Consider the following 23292-nt stretch of genomic DNA (forward strand, 5'->3'; position numbering starts at 1 on the left):
TGTGTATACAGTTGGCAGTATTGGAAAAAGGCAGAATTAAACAAAAACAAATGCTCCCATTGCAGCATACCAATGTTAGCATAAACTCCACTGTATGCTACACCCATAGCAACTCCCTCTCTCTGCAAAAAATATTCCCTCTAAAAAACAATAAAGTTATTTCTTAAAACCATTTCCAAAAGATGTTCCAACAAATTAATTTCCATTTATGGCACCCCCTTCTCAACTAAATACTCACAGAACCATTCCAAACCAACATGGTATGGAATGACTGAGTAAAGTTCCCTTACATCACCCATGATTAATACATACTCTTCTTTAAATTCAATGTCATTCAACTTATTCAGAAAATCCCAAGAATCCCTACAAATACTGGACTCCTCTGAGATCTATTTCTTACACTTTATGTCAATAAACTTAGCTAAGAGGTGAGTGATAGAGCCCCTTGCATTAACTATGGGGCACATCAGGGGGGTTCTCTACATTCTTGTGTAATTTGAGTAGACTAATAATCATGGGGGTAATAGGGTAGGGTACAGACAAACAGAGATAGAGATGCTGCCCTCAGTAAAAAGATCATCCAAGGCTGCCCTCACACTCTTGTAGGCTCCATTTAGTTGGTTCAGGGAGCTAAATTCATATAAATTTCCAGATAAAATTTCTTTCATTTTACATACGTAATCTGACCGATTCATAACTACCAGCCCACCACCTTTGTCAGGTTTCATAAACCTAACAGTGGGGTTAGTGGTCAGATTCTTCATCTGCCTTCTTTCTGCCTGATTTAAATTATCTACACAGTGTTTCCTACTCAGATTCATATTATGGAAATCAATTTCACACACCTTCCAAAACAATTCTAGACAGGCATGTAAAGGTGAGTTGATACTGGAAATGTGCAAAGGATCCCTTACCATATCAATATTGTGAAACAGCATTTTAAAATTCAACTTCCTAACAAAAAGCCTTAGAAAAATCAACAGATTGACCAAATCTACTGGTGTAGATGGGACAAAGGTCAAACCCTTAGCAAACAAGTCACAAGCAAAATTGTCTAAACATAAAGATGAATAATTAAATACTTTAAAATCACCCTCAGAGTTGCATACAATTTCCACAGGTGGAAGGCTGAAAACATTCTGTGAAAACTGTTCCTCACTTAAAACCTGTTCTGGAACCCTTGTTCCCTCAACTTCGATTGAATCCTCCCCTCTTGTGGGGTCCACCTGCCCATGCATAATGTGTCGGCCCTGCTGTTTGTTCCTCAAATGGTCTGAACGTCTGGGGGGAGTGGTTCTTCCCCTAAAAATCATTTTCTTCACCTTCATTACCTTCACTAAAATCATGTACATTATCAGCAGGGACACTCATGTGTAGAACATGTGTTTAGGTTACACCAGATTATCTATTATCAAGTTAACTCTCCAACTGTTGAGAAACCGAGGGTGGAGGATACGCCTTATTTTCTGCGTAGGCCTTTTAATCCTTTAAGAGTTCTTTCACCTTCCTGTTCTTAATTATATCAATTTGTTCATCGATACTTTTAAAAATTCTAGTGAACTCAGTCTCGAACTCCCTATAAGCGGGGTTGTTTACAACATAATTGTCCACTTCTGCCAGTTGTTCTGTTAAAGAATCAATCAATAAATTATTGTGTTTTACTACTAAAGCCATATATTCCATTCCATGTCTATCAAAAAGTTCAATTAATTCTTTTTGAAACAGAGTCCAGAACCAGGCCTGTTGAAAAATGCCACACATGCAGACCTTTGGGTACAATTTTTAGTTTTAAATATTCTGAAAAATAAACATTATCCAATTACAATTTCTTAATTTTCAATAACAAATAGTCCAACTCTGAGAGGCTGCTAACTGTTAGTTTTTGCTCATTTTCAAAACTAACTGCACCAGGACATCCTGTGGGGCCCTTAACTTCTACAATCATACTTATTACTTACTACAGAAAGCTTAGGTTCTGTTTAAGGTTTCAGTACATTTATCTGGCATATCTGTTCTGGTTTCACTTTGTCTCACTCTGTAAATGAATTCACGTATCTATTCTATAACTTCAAAACAACTTTGCAAGGAATTTTTTTCTCACCCATAGGCAGCAAAACAAGTACTCTTGTCTCCTGTTCTGAATTCCCTAAGGAATTCATGTTGTCTTATGCATCCCTAAATGACAACCAAAATATAGTTATGTGCTAACTACAGTATGAGTGTTCTAAAAGGCTTTGGCACTGATGACTGGTTTACCTTCTGATCTTGTGCTTTGACCACCCAGTAGAGCAATTCATTTTTTTTAGATCAAAGTATATGTAAGAACTGGGAATTCTATTCATTTGTCTCCCCTTCCACTCCTGTTACATTCTCTCTAGCTTTATCTATGGCATTGTCTCTCCATTGTACTTTTTTAAAATTGACATAGCTAATCAGGAATTCAGGCAGGTCATCCTTAATTTCTTCAGTAGCCTGACACAAAATGGAGGCTATAAGCTCTCCCTCTACTAAGACAAGTACAGCTTTTTCCCTTCATTTAATTCATCCACACAAAAAGGCAATTCATAAAAATAATATTCTCTCCTAGGAGTACTAATAGTTCCCCTTTGTCCATTTCAGGAGTTAAATGTATGCATTTCCAATAGGTAGCAATTGCAGAGCTCATGAGGCTGCCAAGGGGTGCAAGAGGATTAGGGAACACTCCTCCCACAGCATTAAGATACTGCAACAGCATCTCCAGTCTCCTCACTGACCTACTCACCAGCCCCAGAAGTAAGTCGGGTTGAGCTAGAATAGAAGCTGGTGGCACCTGATGGTCAGCTGTGGGAATGGGGAGCAAATAAAAAAAAAAAAAAAAAAAAAAAGAAAGGTCAGACTATTATGTTTTGCTTTTAATATGCTATAGCTGAGACACAGAGCTCGAAACTCACACTACCTCAAAAAACCCAGTACAAGTAGTTGCCCCCAAGTAAAACAACACTACTTTCAAGGATCATGGAATTTACAGATGGCTCTCACATTTTCAGCAGGTTGTGGATATTTTCTCCCAACAGATGAGAGAACATGCTCTGTTAACAGGATGAAGCATAACCATTCCCTGTACAACAGATGCAATGTTTTATCTATAGAGCTTTTAGATCCCAACTGCTGTTGTGAAATTGTTCTAGTTCATTTTATAAATCCAGCCCCAAGGTTTTCTATATTGCAAGACAGTCTGTATTTTGTGGAAGCAGTGGCATTTTCATTTTGCTTGTGATTACACACTATACGTGCTTTTATAATGCACAGTGAATATATGCTGACAACAACCCTGTAGATCTCTCACCCCCTAGGAACAGGTAAGTTTTTGGAGGGTCCAAAAAGGCAACACTTGCTAGTCAGTGAGAGTGTAGCAAAAAAAGGAAACATGCTGCCAGCCATTTAAGTCCCCTTTCATTTCCTTAAACTGGATGAAATAAATACTTTGAGCACTGTAAAGAAGTTCCTGTAAATTGTTTTTGAGGTGCAGGCTTTCCTTTTTGAAAGATATTATCTGCGTTTCTGCATCCTTATTATAAATGAATGAGAGTTTGTCTTCTCATGGTAACTTTCAATTTAAAGTTTTAAATAATGCAAGCAGCATGCAAACCATTTAGTTTCATCTCTCAGTTTTTGCTTTAAAACTCCAAATCATAAAAGTCCTTGTGCAGTTGAAGTATTGGACTGAAGAATGTGAGTCATTGTGTAACAATGCTACATCCTCCTATGTGTAAAACATTCCAGTTCATGTCTCAAAGTACATTTGCTCAACATACAGGAAGTGATCTCTCAGAGCACAAAACTAACGTGTTACTTGTGTTAAACACCCGAATCAGGCAGGGTGTGTTCTGTTCAAAGATTTATGATTGGCTAACAGTGATATTGCAGCACATTTAAGAGATGCAAGCTAACATTTCTGTTTTTTAATTAAAGTGTAATTTTGTACTACATAGGATCTCTTGCCTTTAGCAATGCACTGGTACTTCTAAACTGCCTGCAACAGGATGTAGCCCTGTTTTGCTTGTTTCACATCCTCAAAAGTCAGGCTCATAATTATTTGCTGTGACGTTGTGTTCTTGTTAAGAAAATCCTGCACATGTCATGTGTCGGACGTCTTGTCACAGTACAAGAGGAAGCTCTATTGGTAAGAACAAAAGGAATAAGGATGTAAATTTTAAGCAGGAAGAAGTAATACAGATCAGAAAGGAAACCTGTAATCTACTTCTTTTTTCCTGTCGTAGTTCAATGCACTATTGTTTGCTGTGGTATCAGGGGCAAAAGAATATGTGGTAACAAAAATAGGAATGTTGCATTGAAAAAGGCTACACCTACACATCTGACCACTGGCTAATACAGCTGCACCCTCGGCTATTTTATTAATGCTGTGAGATGAGCTCTACAGACTTAATTATGAAACAGGACCCAGCATTATTAATTTTCATCCAGGAGCTGCTTTCTGTGAATGGAATTGTCCAGACATTTTCTTATGGAATATCATCCAGCACTTATTTTCCCACAAGAAATCTCTTTAATAAACTGAATACAGTGTCTCCCATCCCATTTTCCAAAACTGCAGCCTCAAACTCACTTCCCCAGGATCTTAGAGGACAGGGTGATTACCCCTAACTCTCTGAGTACCTGCAGAGAGACAATAAATGTACCTGCCTGGATAATGGCCAACTTATCAGGATATGACCAATAATTTCATAACCTGTCATTAATTTAAGAACTAACAAGCTTGTCAAAGACCATCTCCCAAATACTGTATGTAACTGTATGAGCAAATAATATGTCTCTGCTGAGTTAAGCATTAAATTCAACTTTTTTCCCTGGTACAGATCTTTATGAGTATGTATACATCCAGGGTCAGTTTAACTAACTGTGGATCTGGATGTACCACTGTTACAACATATCAGCACAGGTTTGTACATCTCAGCTATGTGTCATGTTTTACTTTATACTAAATTAAACAACTTCTGTGTAAATACTGTATTTTGTTATTGTCTCAATATTTTCTGTAAAAAGGTCATAACTGAAAAAAGGGTCTCTCAGTCTATTCTACCTTCCTTAAGTAAAGTAAAAAATAAAATATAAATATAAATAAACAAACCAAATGCAAAATTACTCTGTATTATTACCACTTCATTTCTTACAGAATTTAAATTATGATATTGGTGAAATAATCATTTAATGCATAGAATACAGTGGTTATGCTTTGAAATAGAAACAAAATAGCCTAGTTATACTGTGGCGGCTCATACATAACAACCTAGCTATAACATAGAGGGTTATGATCATTTCTCCAATCATAATCATATTACTATTTGTTCAAGACAGGGAAGCCAAGCAATTCACCTCAAGAGCAAAATTCAATAGGTGAATCTTGGCATTCATGGCTCAAACACATAATAATTGGTTATTAGTGAGATCCAGTCATAACTCTTTTCAGTGCACTGAGTTTTATCTACTCTGTGTATTATCAATTACAAAAGAAAAAAAAGCATGACGTGTTTTTCCGGCTTTGGAAAGCTGATAAAGTATATAGCGAGTGCTGCCACACAGAAGGCAAATAAATAGGTTCATAGGTTCATAGGTTTATATACAGGCTACTCTGCCTAAGCATTTATAAGCCTAGCCAAAAAAATTATTTGGCTTTACCCACCCTTATATATAAAAAAATACATTGCCGTTTTGTTGTTGTGCTTGTGTTGCAGTGATGATTCAGAGATGATTCGTAAACTCCCTACGCATCCATCCACAGTCTAGATTTTCTTGAAACAGTCCAGGCGCAGGCTCTCATGGACCGATTGTTCGATTTTAGTCTCTGGAGTCTCTGAGTCTGAGTGATATCCCCCCCTCCCTCCAGCACGCCGTTTTTATATCCGTTGCAAGGTTTAAGTGCTCTGCTCTAGTGGGTTTGGTTTTTGAGATTTTTTAAACAACATGTCCATTAATTCGGGTTGGACATGGCCTTTGATGTCAGGCACCACTGGAGCAGACGGTATGACTGAATAGAGAGCTGAGTTTCTCCAATCTGGCAGCATATGACAGATTTGAGTCCGTTTATCCTTTTGGTGAGAACCTTTGGGGTCTCTCCTTGGGGCAGATGTCATTTCCATCTTGTCGGGTGAGATACATCCCGAATGGGGCAATTTGGATGAATCATTGGTCTGATATAAATGACTCTACCTGGATCAGGATGTGAATCCTTCAAGGGATCAGGTGGGCAATGTAGAAGGTCTTTTCTAACCACTTTAGCAATGTGAGGCCAAAAGAAAGGCCACTCATCAACCTGGTGCCCACTTCCCTGATAACCCAAGTTGTCTGTACACCTCTTCTGTGCTTATGGTGGTAGCTGGGGTTACCTTTGTTTTCCCGTTGGGGTATGACTATACATTTTTGGCGCGGACTTCAGGCCATTGGCTCGTGCACTGCGATCTTGCGAATTATCAAGAATCCTCTGATCCCATTGATACTCAGATTTTTATGCTGCTACATCCCAAGTTATGGCCCCAGACCCATGTTGGCCTGTACTTGTGAAAGCCAAAGCCTGTAAGTACTGCAGGAGAGAGCTCAGAACCCTGTAGGACCACAGCTTAAGCCGGGACACAACCCCAGACCGTGATCACTTCTGACACACATTTAAGCTCGATGTAACCCATCACTAACAGGTGGTTTGCCTGTTCTGGTATTTTCAAACAATTTATTTAATGGGGTTACATTTCGTTTGTTTTTAATTTTGAAAGGTAGATTCTGTAAGCCTCAAGTGCCAAGGTGCCTAAGCAAAGCCAAAGGTCAGCAGGGTCCTCAATCTGCATTTCCTCTATATCAAGAAGTTTGAAGCTCAGGTAGCAATTCCACTCCAGTCCCTCTTTGAAGAACTGAGCTTGGTAAAAAGAGCTAGTATGGGTTGGTCCAATAATCCTAGGTATAGTCCTTGTTGTATCTCCAGAGCCATGCAAATCTCGACATGATTTTGTGTAGACTGGTAAGGGCTGAGGCACCACAATTACCAGCTGTAATACTTGGTGCCACCTTTGTGCCTGGGACCACAGCAAGGGCATGCCACCTGCATCATGTCCCCTGTTGGCAGTGTTTTATGTTTAGAGAGCAGCCCTCATTTAGGTTGTTTTTATCCGGGGTCCACCCACTCGCACAGCTATGCTGGGACACCCTTTTAGAAGGAGAGGTTGATGTATGCTGTTTAGAGTGGCTTTTACCTGCGTTTTGCACTGTCCGGGGGATGGGGTGATTTGGGGTGGAGTTTGGACTGAAGTCCAGGCAGAACTTGTTGGGTGCAGTGGGCCTATCTGTAGCTGAGCCAACTGGTTGCACTTTTGGTTCAGAATGAATTTTCCTGATTCATTTTGCTTAGTTGATTTTTTCTGTGAGTTTCCATTTAAAAATTCCTTATGGATCTTGACTTTTCATATGTGCTTTTTTGTTGGATGGCAATGTGATTTTTTCTCCTTTCCTTTTAAAGGATTTTGTTAGTGCTCGTATTTTTTTTATGGCTGATTTTTTTCCTGACTCCTAAGAATCTGTCCTTGGGAGGGGATTGTTTAATCTTTGGGGTCTGGAGGTGGTTATAATTGGTGCTCCATCCACAAGACGCCAGCTTGGATTTCTTTTTGGTCTGAAACAAGGGGCGAAGAGGATTTCCTACCAGGCATAGTCTCCTGGGTGTGCTTCGAGATTGGGGTCTTGAGCTTCGGTATTTTGTTTGGGCTTGAGTATGTGTTTTTCTTGAGGATACCGTTCTGATCAGATCTCACCAATGGGATTGGTCTTTAGAAGTTGGTTTGCTATTCATGTTTGTTTGTGACAATGATTTTGTTTCAATTGGGATTGATGTGGGAACTGCAGATTTCTGATCCATGGCATTATACCTCGTGTGAATGTTTATGTCCTCCAGTTTTTGCTAATGAGAAATAGTAGGCCTTGTTCCGAGTAGTTACCTTTTATCCCAATATGATGGTGTTTTATATTTCCATAGTCCCTGAAGTTATGTTGCAGGAAGGCTTGCTGGGCTGTGTGGGTTCCCCTGTGGTGTTGTAGGTTGAGTGTATATTGTTGATGGTTTTGACTATTTGTGGTTGCAACTGGGAGTTTTCCTTTCTTTGGAAATTGCACCCAACCTCTGTGGTGTGGAGATTGGCCCTCATATGTGCCCTTCCTGGTTATTAGTGGGGGTTTTTTGCTGCTTGGGCATGACCCAAGCACTTGGGGTGCCTCAGTTACTTAAAGAAGGAATCAGGAACCTCCTTTGACACTGGATAGTTATCGATCCGGATGTGGACTCCTTGGTGGCAGCATTTGAAGAGCATAGATTCTTTCTCTGCCTGGCCCGATATTTCATCCCAATTTGAGCCTTGCCTAAAAAGGCACTATGGGGGGGCAAAGCCCTTAGCAAATATCCGAGAATCCAGGGTGACAGGTGCGTCCCCCGCATTGCGAGCGTGGCTTGTCAAGCATGTCATCAGGCAGACACTGGATCCGATCCCCCCCTTTGACTTTGAATGACACCATTGCATAAAAAGCAATCGTCTCTCTGTTCTCTATTGTGGCTATATTCTTGCATCATTCTTGGATACCAGCATGGACAATGACTGTGTCATATTTGTACTTGCTGTGGAGTGACCCGGGTGCTTGTGTTATGTGGCGGATTATTGGACGAAATGTCAAAGACAGCTTTTTAAATACTGTTTTTATTTAGCTACATTAGTCACTTACAGACTGTATACTGCTGTGGTGGTGCTGCGGTAGCGTTGTCGCCTCACAGTTTGACGTTGCCCATTCGATTCTCAGTTACAGCGTCTTCTGTCTGGCCGCATGCATGAATGGGCATTCCTTCGTTGAAGGTTGTGCATTAGGCCCGACATGCCAGCACGTAAAAATCTACTGCCAATCATTAGCGGACCGGAGTTCCACTGTGGCGATCCCTAACCGGGAAAAGCCGAAAGACACAAACAAGTCAATTACAGACTGAAGTCTGTAAACTTTGATGGCAAAATGAAAATACAAGGCAAGATATTCTGGGACAGTTAAGGGTCAAGGAATATCCCTTACATGAGACCCGAGTATAACAGTGCCTAAGGGATATGTAACAATTGTTACACACCTCTGAAAGCTCTGTTACTATCAAGTTGCACACTACAAAAGCACTTTACAGGTTTGTTTTTATCCCATTTTGGAGTGTAATCACTGTGTTCCACGTACTACAGACTTGTTATAACAAGATTCATATAGATTCATAGATTTATAGACTGTTACTAGGCTAAAGACCCAAGGGGCCTTTCTAAGCCTAGCCAAGTTTTCCCAAAAGAATAATAATGTCCTGCATCCAATAGGATGTCAAGGGCCAGGCATTTATAAGCTACCTCTGTCCATAAGGGACATGGATGCCAGGCCCAGTGTAAATTTCCTATTCCCCATCAACTTATCTAGGTTCTGCTTAAACTGGGTAATAGAGAATCTCAGCTTCACATGGACGGGAAGCCTGTTCAATAAGAAGGGCAGTCTCTGGGACATGTATCTGTCTATCCAGCATGATGTGTTTAAGTCACTGACAAATTTCAGGATCTTAAACCTTGTATTTCTAGTACTTTTTGACTTACGAATATGTAGGAGATTCATAAGTGTGAGGTTTGCAAATGCCTTGTAAGCCAGGCATAGATCACCCCTCAGAAATCTATAGGAGACTGAATAGAGGGAAAGGGCTTAAGGCAGGTTTGTTACACCTTGTATTCTTTTTGTAAGGAACCTTTGAGGTCACTCTAGTTGCTGCATATGCCTGGCCAGGTACATACTAAAGGGAGTATTGTACTCTATAATTAGTCTGATAAGGGCAGAGAACAGTGGGATATGACCTCTTCTGACCTAGATGGCATACCCTTACTTATAAGTTGCACAACATAAAAGGATTTCCTTACCACTATGGTCACGTGGTGGTCGAAGGTAAGGCTACTGTCTATATGCATACCCAGATTCCTGACCACTGGGTCAACTCTTATGGGTGTATTATCAACATTATAATTAGGCAGGATGGTTGATTTCTTCAAGGGTACAATTATGCATTTCTTAGGACTGAGTTTAAGACCATGGCTTTGGCACCACTTATTAGTCATAGATAGACCTTATTGAAGAATGCTAGTGTCTGCAGGGGAGCTGACGATAACTCCCAGGTTACAATCATCTGCAAACCTAGTCAGCCATAAACCTTCAGCATTTGATTTGATTTCATAGAAATAGATGCCAAAAAGGAGAAGGCCCAATACTGAGCTGTGGGGGATTCCACAAGTGACTGGCCTCTTGGTGGAGGTGGCCTCACCTATTTTGACCTCCTAGGTCCTGTCAGTGAGCCAGCTGGATATGCAGCGGGTGATAAAAGGGGTTATACTTAAATTAATGAGCTTGTCTATAATTTCTGAGTGGAGTATTGCATCAACAGCTTTGGCCAGGTTGATATAAGCTGTGTGCACAGTCTTATTTTCATCAAGTGCTTTGGTGACCATTTAAAAAAAAATCCACCAGATTTAATAGGCATGATCTTCCTTTAACAAAGCTGAACTGTGATGGGTCCAGTGTTTGCAGGTTATCTATGTCCTCATTTATCATGTCCATGATAATTCTTTCCATGGCCTTACATATGAGGTTGGTAAGACTTATGGGCCTGTAGTTACTTGGATCAGTGGTTGGACCTCCTTTGTGGAGGGGAATGACTATAGCCACCTTCTATTCCTTGAGCACAAATCCTGACTGAAGGCTTCAGTTGAAAAATGGACATCATAGTGATATAGTGGTAGCATTGTCACCTCACAGCAAGATGTTCTCCGGTTCGATTCTCGGCTAGAGTGCCTTCTGAGCGGAGTCTGCATGCCCCCCCTGTGTTCATGTGGGTTTCTTCTGGGTGCTCCGGTTTCCTCCCATAACATCTCGGGATGTTTTCTGGGCCCATCAATACAGTGTTTTTGGCCTTGGAAAGTGCATTAATGACCAGTTCTCTACTAATGGTTGGGAGGATTGTATTATATCGTATTTCTGTTAGAATATTGGGGGAGTGGAGGGAGAAATTTCAGCTGAAACTTCAGTTCAGTATGGGTGATGCCATTTACAATAAGTTCTGTACATTGTTGTGTATTTCTCTGAGGTTACAGACATAGCTGTAAAAATCTTTGTAATTGTCCTTTAGCTGAGAAGCTAGTTTTTCTTCAAATTTAGCATTTGAAGTATTAATTAACCTTCTTAGCTGCCTGTTTAAATTGGTCAAGGGGCTTTTACTACATATGGCTTTGTTTCTCCTATGCTTAGCCAAGATTTTTTTCTTTTGTTGTATAACCAATTGATAGTGTATTTCTACCAGAGTGGCTTGTCTTTTGAGTTTGTCTTATTCTTAATATGAGTGGGCACAACTCGGTCTATACAGTTATCAATATGGCTGTACAGAGATTTTGTAAATAGCTCAGTGTACTCTATGGTGTTTACTGGGTTTGGGGGTTCTTGGAATTTAGCCAAGGTTAGCCTTGGAATAGTTCCTAAAGGTTTTTTTGTTTTGCTGGTCCCCGGATTTAATTTTTATCTCAAGTAATACTGCCTTATGGTCAGATATGATGAGCAAAGATATTACCTTGGGTGAGGAACACTGCCCCCCCCCCCATGTCTTGCACATTAGAAGTGGTGTAAAAATCCCAATCTATAGAGGGGTAGTTGAGATCCTCCATGAATATTATATTGGGTTGAAAGGTGAGGGACTCTAGTACATTGTATGTGTGGTTTTGTTCCTCCTATGCTTAGTCAAGATTTTTTTTCTTTTGTTGTATAACCGATTGATAGTGTAATTCCACCAGAGGTAGATATACACTCAACAGAACATGCTGGAGGGACAGGTTCATAACCCAGAGACTGCCCATGCTCTGGAATAGACTTCCCATACATGTCAAGCAGAGCACCTCACTGGCCCTCTTCAAGAGAAATCTTGATGAGTGGATGGGAAGTAGAAAGTTCACCCTGGGGATCACTCCAGTGGCTCTACTTGATAGAGACACTGGGAACTAACGTCAGGCAGCACAATGCCAGGGTACTTCTATGGGCTAGATTTGTAAAGGCTCCACGGCCATAAGTCTAGTACATACTTATGAACCTATTGAAATAGGTAGTATGGGTTTCCTGTAACATGAACGGGGATCTATATGTTGCAAGGATATGGTACGGTACCCCATTTATGATGAGTTGCACATGTATGAGTTCCAGTGGGTCATACACTTTTACTAGTCTGGATGTGAGGTTAGTCTTAACATAGACTGACACTCCTCCACCTTTAGTTCCCTCCTGTGCAGTAGCTGGTCTAAAGGTGTGAAAGGCATTATAACCTTGCATTACTAGGGTACTCTCAGTGACTTTAAACCATGTCTCTGTTACTACACAGATGTCTACTATCTCCAAGGACAGGAAGGCTTACAGGTAGTGGAATGTCTTGTTAAGATGTCTAGCATTGAGCAGTACCACCTTCAGATATTCCCTCATAGGTTCAATTAAGTTGGTAGGTTTATCAATGTGGCACTGCCTAAAAAAGGCACTATGGGGGGTTGAAAAGGCTTTTTCAATATCTGAAAGCCTAGAGGAGATAAGTGCAGACCACCCCTGGCAAAGCAGCGTGGTCTGTCAACCATGTCCTACCAGGCTGTCAAATATTTTACCCCCACTGGGCTGACAACAGAAGCTAAACCAATTGTTAAAATCAATCATTTTTCTGTTGGTAATATTGCATCATCCTTGGAGAAGGTATGCTGCTCAATGCTAGGTTCATACCTGCCTAAGACATATAATAAATGAGCTCAATCGTGTCTTACTGCATATAGTCAAGGGAGGTACGTCTCAGGTCATTAACATCCACACGGACTATGACAGAGTCATACTGGTATCTGTAGTTCAATGACCTGAGTGGCTTTGTGACTGAATGGATTCTAGCTCCAGAGAGGCAGCTAACTGTGACTCTCTCCTTACTCACTCTGGTGAGGGGGACATCAGTGTGCTTCACTTTAGAATCACCAGTGACCAGGAAATTGGCTGTGTGCCTGGTTTGCCTTAAGGGCTTAAAAGTGGAGGCACTGGATACAATGTTCCTATGTGTAACTGTGGATGGTGTTTTAACAGAGTGTTTATGTGATGGCTGAGGACCCTTGCTTTGATTGTCCTGTGCAGGAGGTCTCAGTTTTTTAGGAGGGTTACCTCTAAGTGCCTCAGTATAAGTAGTTTTATGTGTAGAGTGCAGTATATGTGGTGCAAGTGCCACTGAAAACCTCTGTAGGATTAGTTTTGGTTGTATGAGAGAGTTTTGTCTCCAGCATTAAAGTGTATTTACACCTCTGTCATACAATATCTGTTTTATTAAGAATAAGTGGGCTGTAAGTGTAACAGACTGGCCACAGAGAGAGTCATAAGTGCATATCCATGGCCACTGATCTACTGGGGAGGAGTGAGGAAAACTTAAATATCGAATAAGTCAATAAGACAAGCAACTTGATGAGCCAAGTTCAGCTATGACCAACTAGATGCTCTAGTAGTTTAAAAAAATCTGTCTAGACAGTAATGCCAGAAGACTGCAGACCACAGACCAGAACAAAGACACATAGAATAACAGGCACAATAAGCCTTCACCAGCAATTCCCAGCTCAGAACGGTGAAAGCTACTCTCTCCTCCCACAAGAATGAAAACTTCCTAATGTAAAATAACTGGTTTAGAACCCAAGTGCTTAAATCAGAACAAAGACACTTAGACTAACAGGCACAACAAGCCTTCACCAGCAATTCCCAGCTCAGAAGAGTGGAGGCTACTGTCTCCTTCCATGTTACAAACATGTACTAGCAAGTCTCACACTGCCACACAAATAGCAGCCACCATTGGAAACCATCTGGCAACTTTGAAAACTTTTAAAAATGTTGTGTTGCCACATAAACAACAAGAAAAAAATGCATGGCGACACAAAGGGTAAAATCTTTTATAGCTGTCGGCTGACTAGAGGTGTCCTTTGCCTCTGGACACCATTTGTGTGGCAGTGTAAGGTGTGTTACACACACGTGCACTTTCCCACTTATTGTTTTAACTAGTAGATACTTTGGAGCAGTTAAAAGTCCCCATTTATACAAACAATTATGATTTGGTCTCTAATCATTCTCAGTTTCTTATGTGTTTAAGTAATGGATTCCCACAAACACTTCTCAAGCTTCATTCTCAAGAAGAATTTCTTGGAATACATTTCTCAAGTACTTTACCTGATTATAATCAGTGATATGATCATAAATGCTTATTATATTATCTACATTTAATTTTATGCACAACAGGTGTAAAAATATTAACATACATGTTATAAGCCTTCATCACCTTTTTGGAGACATTTACTTGCAAAATGACATTCAACTTCATTATTTCATCATAGCAACTTCTAAGACAACTCAGGATTGCAACAACTTTTTTTTTCTTACCAAAATGCATTTTTCATTTCAGATGTTTAATTTTCAATACTTGTATTAAATTGTATTTACAATTATTTATTTATTTTATTTTACTTAACATTTGTTGACTGGGAAAGTCCAACTAGGTTCCACAGAGCCTGTTTTCAGTGGAGGCCCAGGGAGGGATGCTCCAGACATATGTCTTTAGAATGTGGGAGGAAACCGGAGTACTTGGAGGAAACCCACGCGAACGCAGGGAGAACATGCAAACTCCGCACAGAAAGCACCCCAGCCGAGAATCAAACCAGAGAACCTCTTGCTGTCAGGTGAAAACGTTAACCGCAGCACCACTGTGCTGCACAATTAGCATACTATGTCTGTCAGTACTGCAGTAGTAAACATATCCACAACTGCATCCTCTGCAGAGATGTTCAATGAAGAAGTTCTGGAGGTAACAGCTGATTTTAGACAGGGTATGTCTAAAGTAGTGAAGGAGATACTAGAGGTTAAGAAACTTGCTGATCCAGATGCAAGTTTCTGTAATCATTAAGTCTGCCATCATATAATCTTATGGGTGGAAATTAAACATGCATAAAGAAAACTGACCCTTCTCTGTAAGCAAATTAAGCAGCTTAAACAGAAACAGAAGGATCTAGATGTGAGGACCTACATAAATTATCTGATCTTAGATGGCCTGCCAGACAAACAGAGCCCAGGCATATGATGGTCTTCATGAAGGGTTTTGGTTATTAGTAAATCTTCATTTGATATGTAGTGTTGTAGTGTACAACAAAACACGCTTACAGGCTATTTTGACTGATGCCTAGAGTGGGACAGTGAGTGAGAAAGTTTATTTGTCTAGAGAAGGTCAGGTAACTAAAAACTTACTTTCTGGAAAGGTGAGAAGATATCAGAATTTGTTTGTTTCCTGCCTTTCCACCAGGTATTCATGTCCAATGCAAAGCCTACAGAGGGATTTGCAAGAGGATTTTGCAATGACATTTACATTCTGAATTCAGTACAGCCCATACAGCATGAAATGCTTCAATAGGAAGAACAGAAATTTCCCACTGAAAAGGAGAACATTACTGATTAAAAAAATGCATGACCATTATAACAAACGATTGAGTGATTTCTGTGTTCAGCTTACCTAACAAGCATGGATGCAGTGACCAGAAATGTTTAAGTTTGTTGTTGTAGTGGTAGAATTACCACTCATCTTGTACAGAGGTGTACCGCTTATTGATTTACTATTTGGCTTGACCTATTGTAGATACATGTGTGTGATCTACAGCTGAGCATAACTGGAAATTGTAAATAATGGGTGGCAGTGGCTTGGTGATGCCAGCACGATTCTTTCTTGACTAGGAACTATCTCCATGACAATATTCTGGTAAGGCTTCAATGTATTTATGCTGTTTAGACTACACTGAACCATGATTGTTTTGGCTTTTTCAGATTGCTATTTGGATTGTTTAAAGCAGTATATCTGGACTCTTTTTTGGCGTGAAGACTGGCAATATACTTTTTCAGTTTGAGACATTGCTATTGATGAGAAAAGCCAATATCATTGGAACTGGTATTATAAGCAGCATCGCTGGAAGGTGTCACAGCAGCAGCAGTTCTGCCCCATGACTACAGGAAGTCAGGTATGCTCTGTTTACAAGTGAAGCTCCTTAGTCAGGCTTCAGCAGTGGTGCCTTTGTTGTCAGTAAGCCACTGCTTTAAATAGCTGCAGTTAAAGAGTTTAATATTGAACTTTTGGAATATTTTACAGGGGGAGTTGATAAAAATACAGTTTGTGTTTGGAATGGCAGAATGAGTGTGAAAGATTGTGTTACTGCCTTAATTTTATTCTGAAGTTAGACATAGGAGCACACCTTTTTCTGTGGTATAATGGTAAGTCATGCTCCTTAGGTCTTCACCAGGCTTTTAGAGAGTGCTGACTTGGATTCTGTGGGGTCTTCTTCCATTTTTAGCAGTGCTCATACTGGGGCTTGTCTATAGTAATAATATGTCACTGTATTTAGATGAGAGAGTGGTTAGTAATTTTTTAACTAGTAGGGGAAATGTTGCCTTATCTAGGAGGAATTTAACACTGTGCTATTAACAAAATTAGTAAAAAGGATTCCTTTTTAAGTGTCATACATAAGCTTGGTGGAATCTGCTACACCTGGATACCTATGTTCTGCTTCTTAAGGAGAAGGAAAAATAATGGGAGTCATTATCTTGCTGCTGCAGGTACTGTTGTTATAGGAAGCAGTGTTTTGGTGATTTATGTTCAGGGCTGGGTTTCTAGCCTAGGTTGTTCAAATTACATTGCATATGATGATTATTAGAACTGAGGATGGTTTGTTGGCTATTCTGGTGGGATTTGGGTAGAAGATTTTTATGTCCTTCAGCAAAGACTTGGGGGAAGTCTAGGAAGGATCTGGGCTGCATTATGCGGTTTATTATGCCGGAGTTATGCCAAGGAAGATTAGTGCAGGTCGGCATCTTAACACAGCCATACAAAAATTTAGTGATGAGTGGTCTGGGGATTAAAAGAATAAGTCTTTGACTGTGAGGGCAGTAGTGTGTTGCAGGGGATTGTGGGACTGATACTATGAGAATATAAAGGAGGTTGATCTTTGTGAAGGATGAGCAGTGAGAAGGTTGAGTCAGATGTAGTTTAGTGCTAGACATTGCTAGCAGCAGAGATGCATGCTATTCCAAGGTCTTAGTCATTAATCCCCTCAATAGATTTTGATACATTATTTATGTTTTATACCTGGAATGCCAAAGACTTCCAGAATAAGAGGATGATGAGCTATTTTTGAAAGAACCAGATATGTATAGATTTGGTGTCATTATCACAATAAAAGAATATCAACACAACAAAGATGAGATTGGTCTGATATAGTGAAATAGGGTAGGAGGGATTCGGGATGAGAGTAGACCTGCTAATTCAGAAAGAGTACTGGCATTTGCATAAAAGGGCCTAAGACTAAACTCTTAGCTGAGTGCCATCTGGACAGTTGTTTTGTTTGATTAACATAAACTGAGACTAAGTTCTTCAGAGCAGTGTACGGGTGAAGGCCATCCATGTCTGGAGTCCTAGCTTTCTTACACATTATAGTGGATATGTTGCCAAAGACTCTATTGATATTAGGTATAGAATGGAATGTGGTACTGGTTGGTATAATTGACAGAGTGCCTCCTAACTGTAGGGGCAAGGGTGTTGTGCTGCGTGGACTTCAGAGATTTTTATCAAGCTTTGGGTCTGGCAGCCCAGTTCCCATCTAAAGAAAGGTGGTATGTGATGGCATTTCATTCATCAGCACAACATGTGCACTCTTAAAGTGGCTGCTGTGTGGTATTCGGTGAGTTTTGGAGGGTTTAAAGGCTTTATGACACATCTAGAGTTCTATGGGACCACTCATTATTGTTTCTTCCTTGGGATTGACATTCTTTGCCTTCTTGGTCTCAGAAGTGACTGTCAAAACCTATACCTAATGCCATAAAGAAATTATAAACAACCTGAAACCCTAGTTGGGTGAAGCTCATACCAGTGAGCACTGGAGAGAAAGGGATGATAAACTGGAAGCAGCTTTGGAGGCTCTCGAAACTGGAAGCAGCTTGGGAGGCTCTCAAATGGATGTACAGATCTAAGATATTGACCATGTCTAAAAGGAAAAAAAAAGAGGGATGAGCCCCTTGAAGAATTCCTGGACGGTGTCACAGAGTTTGTGCAAGATCAGTGATACTGACGAAATTAAAGGTGAGCTGATTGATCTCAGTAAACACTTCTGTCAGATGTACTTGGAGAAAAGTGAATTGAAAGTAGGGGGTTACTAAGGTTTTGCTAGAGGGGAATAAGCCTTCTAAGCTCCTAGCTCACCTTAAGGCTTGGGAGAACATGAGACTGATTCCTTTTTTTCTATAGTATGGAAGAATAGTTGGCATAATGTTAAAGGTCTTCGCATCCCATGCACAAGGTTCAAGGTTTCATTCTGACCTCTGGCTAATGCCTGTTTGGAGTTTGCATGTTCTTCCTGTGCCTCTGTGGGGTTTCTCCCACCTCTGAAAGGCATGCTGAGTGTTCTAGCTCAAACTCACCAATGAATGGAGCTATGGGCAGCAGCACAGACTTGACATGGTGGCCTATTGGAGGAAGAGTTGTACTGTGATGTGCTCACTGTCCTCAAGATAGGAGAACAAGGATCACAGACTGCATGCCATGGCAGGACTAGCGACTTGATGGTGTAAAATATGGCCCTAGGTGATTCGGTCATATTGACAAATGTCGCAAAATGGGCATGGGTAGTTACAGGAGATAAGTGGGTTGAGGACGTGGCTTACTACAACCTTCGCCAGGGACCCATGCTAATCGTGAGAGCAGTGTACATGCCTCTGTTGGCCAGTGTGTGCCCGCCATAAAGCCCAGCAATCCTGGGTCAATAACCTACTAGTTGCCCAGCCTGAGTTACCTGGGATAGCTCTGCTGAGTGAAAGCTGGATGTAAAACCAATCAACCTGCTAACCATGAACTGAGAATTGTTACATTTAATGTAGGTTCACTGACAGGATGCATCTTGGAAATGGATGACATGATGATGAGGAAGCTGGACATCCTATGTATCCAAGAGACAAGAAAGAAGGGCAGTGCAGTGAAGGCTTGGGATCCAAAGTCTACTACTCAGGAGGATGACAGATTGGAAATGGTGTAGGAGTTCTGGTAGGAGACAAGTTTCAGAAGGCATTGAGGGATATCATCAGAATTAGTGACAGTCTCATGGCAGTCAGACTCCAGTGTAATGATAGGGCAGTGTTCATAATCTCAGCCTATGCCCCACAGCAGGGCTGTGATGGTGAGGAAAAGAGTGCATTCACACAGCAGTTGCAGGACTTACTAGAAAAGCAGGACAACATGAATTGATGTTGATCATGGGTGACTTGAATGCACATATCGTGGCAGACAGAACAGGATATGAGGACTGCCTGGGCCCACATGGGTAGAGCAGCTGGAATAAAAAAGGAAAGACCATTTTAGACTTCTGTCTGTCAAATGGCTTGATAGTAGCCAACACATGGTTCACAAAGAGAGACAGTCACAAGATCACATACAAGACTGGCCAACATGCAACTCAGGTAGACTTCCTCTTAGTAAGGAAAGGGCACTGGGGTAAAATCAATAATTGCAAAGTCATCCCCAGTGAAATAATCAGCCCATAACATAAACCATTGATTGCCACAATCGGGTGCAAGCAGTGGTCAGAGAAGGCTCTAATGTCAACAGAGACCAGGCTGAAGATCTGGAAGTTGACTGGAGAGAAAGTACAATAGTTCAAGAAATTGCTCAAGGCTCTAGCACCCCAAGAAGATGAGGAAATTGGTGGAGTTGAAGAAGAAGAATTGCAGTGCCTCAAAACAGCACATGTGAGGACTACAGAACTGATATGTGGCTGAGCCAGGTACAGAAATAAGATACATAAGGAAGCTGGTGAAGAAATGCAGAAGTCCAGAAGTCATCAAAAGACAGAAGGAGTAAAGAAGGAGTGTAGGAAAAAGCAGGCGATAGAAAAGATCAACCAGGCTAGGAAGGAATACTGGTTGGCTAACAAAGAGGCTAAGAAAGGAGTTGCAATAGCAAAACACAGGGCATTGGAGGCACTCTACCAGCTTTTTGTGACTCAGTAGGTGGCACAATGAAACTATGTCAGGTTGCAAGGCAGACAGAAAGATGAAGAAGATAGTCAGACACCCTTCTTAAGAGATGCCAATAACAACCTTCTCACCAGTCCACAGGACATTAAAGGCAGATGGAAGTATTTCCAGCAGCTTCTGAATAAAGAAAACCCCACAGAAGCTGTACTGCCCAAGACACAGCCTACAATGAGTGAAGAAGAGGAGCCCACCCTTGAAGAAGTAAGAATGGCACTAAGGAAAATGAAGTCAGGAAAAGCAGCAGGCTCAGATGAGGTCACAACAGATATGACACAGATGCTGGGCGAGCTAGGGGAGAAATGGCTACTGAGGGTCCTCATAGCAGTATGGTGAGAAAGTCATATCCCAGATGACTGGAGTAAAGCTTATTCATGCCAGTGTACAAGAACAAAGGGGACATCCACAACTGTGGGCACTACAGGGGCATCAAACTCCTGTCACATTGCATGAAAGTTTTGGAGAAAGTGATTGCTAAATGGATACACAGAGTAGTACAAAGTAAGATGAGAGATGAGAGATGAGCAGTTCAGATTCAGATCAGGATGCAGCATAACTAACCCATTGCTTGCAGTGAGACAAAAAGAAGCTAGAGGTGAGGAAAGAGTCCAGCTAGGCATTCTTAGACTTGGAGAAAGCATATGACAAGGTCCCAAGAAAGCTGATTTGGGCAGTACTGAGGAGGTCTGAATTCCTAGAAACATTGGTAGAATTAATGCAGGCTGTGTACAAGGACCCAATGACTCAAGTACAAACAGTGTTCAGTCTGTATGCAGATGATGTGGCATTACAGGCAGACTCTGAGCAAGAACTTCACAAAGGATAGGGAATGGAATGCAAAACTGAAGGCACATGGGATGAAATTAAGCACAGATAAGATAGTGGTAATGGTAGCAAATTGGGGAAATCAGAAGAAGCTGAGAATTCAGATAGAAGTGAAGATAGTGGAACAGGTTGATACCTTCAAGTATCTGGGAGGGATCATTGAGGAGAAGGGAAGTCTGAATGAAGATGTCAAAGCTAGAATCAGAGGGGCTGCAGTCAACTGCCATAGAGTGTCAGGTGTAGTGAATGAGAGAAGAATGTCAATGAAGCTGAAAAGTAAGATGTATAAGACAGTGGTGCGACCAGTACTACTGTATGCTACAGAAACGTGGGCAGTGAAGTCAGAGCAGATGAGGAACCTAGAGGTGATGGAAATTAAGTGCCTGGTAAGGGTGGTAGGATGCACACTGTGGGATAGACGAAGAAATGAGGACATAAGAGCAGAAGCCAAAGTAGCCCCAATTGCAGAAAAGATCACAGAGAACAGATTACAGTGGTTCCAGCACATGTGCAAAAAGCAGCAGATAATCTGGTGAAGAAGATTTGGGTCAGACAGAAAGAAGCTAAGAGGAAACTAGGATGTCCAGCAAAGAGGTGGATGGATTGTGTGAGAGAAGATCTGTGACAGTCAGGCATGAGTGTCAAAGAAGGCAGGAGTGTGGCATTGAATCAAGAGAGATGGCTACAGTTGACAATACCCTGAACCATTGTAGAAAATGGGAAAAAGGGGCTGATGTTGATGATGATGATGCCGATGATGATGATACAGGCCACTGATTCCTAGAGTGTAATAGACTGCCCTGGGTGTTACAGGGATAACTCAAGCAGTCTTTAAACAGTGCCTGTCAGAAAATATGTATTAATGTGTGCATTAGTAATATGCTCAGTGCATTTAGAGCTTGAAAAGGGTTAACACATTTATTCTATTTCATACTGCATAAATCTGTACAAACTGCAGATGCTTTCTGACCTTGTATTGTTAGCTAAAATCTTGCTTGTGCCTTGGAAATTTACTGAGAAGCAGATGATTTCTGCTTATGTTAGGAAAATAATGAATAGAACAATACTACTTGTATGAAGCTTAGACAAGAAGTTCCGTTTGTGCTGTGAGAAAATACACAGCTGTAGAAGCTATAGATAATTAGGACAAAGCCTGTTTGAAAATATGAACTGCAATCAGCTTTTGCTTGTATCTCAATTAGAAGAGTACCTTGAAATGTAACACTGTACAATGGAAGCTTGTAAACGAATTAGAGCCCACCAAGGCCAGGTTGTTTTTCTCAAAAGTTTCTCACAAATCTAGTCATGTCAGCAGAAAATCTGAGTAACATCTGTAAGATGAGAGATGAGAGATGAGCAGTTCAGATTCAGATCAGGATGCAGCATAACTAACCCATTGCTTGCAGTGAGACAAAAAGAAGCTAGAGGTGAGGAAAGAGTCCAACTAGGCATTCTTAGACTTGGAGAAAGCATATGACAAGGTCCCAAGAAAGCTGATTTGGGCAGTACTGAGGAGGTCTGAATTCCTAGAAACATTGGTAGAATTAATGCAGGCTGTGTACAAGGACCCAATGACTCAAGTACAAACAGTGTTCAGTCTGTATGCAGATGATGTGGCATTACAGGCAGACTCTGAGCAAGAACTTCACAAAGGATAGGGAATGGAATGCAAAACTGAAGGCACATGGGATGAAATTAAGCACAGATAAGATAGTGGTAATGGTAGCAAATTGGGGAAATCAGAAGAAGCTGAGAATTGAGATAGAAGTGAAGATAGTGGAACAGGTTAATACCTTCAAGTATCTGGGAGGGATCATTGAGGAGAATGGAAGTCTGAATGAAGATGTCAAAGCTAGAATCAGAGGGGCTGCAGTCAACTGCCATAGAGTGTCAGGTGTAGTGAATGAGAGAAGAATGTCAATGAAGCTGAAAAGTAAGATGTATAAGACAGTGGTGCGACCAGTACTACTGTATGCTACAGAAACGTGGGCAGTGAAGTCAGAGCAGATGAGGAACCTAGAGGTGATGGAAATTAAGTGCCTGGTAAGGGTGGTAGGATGCACACTGTGGGATAGACGAAGAAATGAGGACATAAGAGCAGAAGCCAAAGTAGCCCCAATTGCAGAAAAGATCACAGAGAACAGATTACAGTGGTTCCAGCACATGTGCAAAAAGCAGCAGATAATCTGGTGAAGAAGATTTGGGTCAGACAGAAAGAAGCTAAGAGGAAACTAGGACGTCCAGCAAAGAGGTGGATGGATTGTGTGAGAGAAGATCTGTGACAGTCAGGCATGA

The sequence above is a fragment of the Protopterus annectens genome, chromosome 7.part0, assembly GCF_019279795.1.
Source record: "Protopterus annectens isolate FY-2018-M chromosome 7.part0, PAN1.0, whole genome shotgun sequence".
NCBI classification, from domain to species: Eukaryota; Metazoa; Chordata; order Ceratodontiformes; family Protopteridae; genus Protopterus; species Protopterus annectens.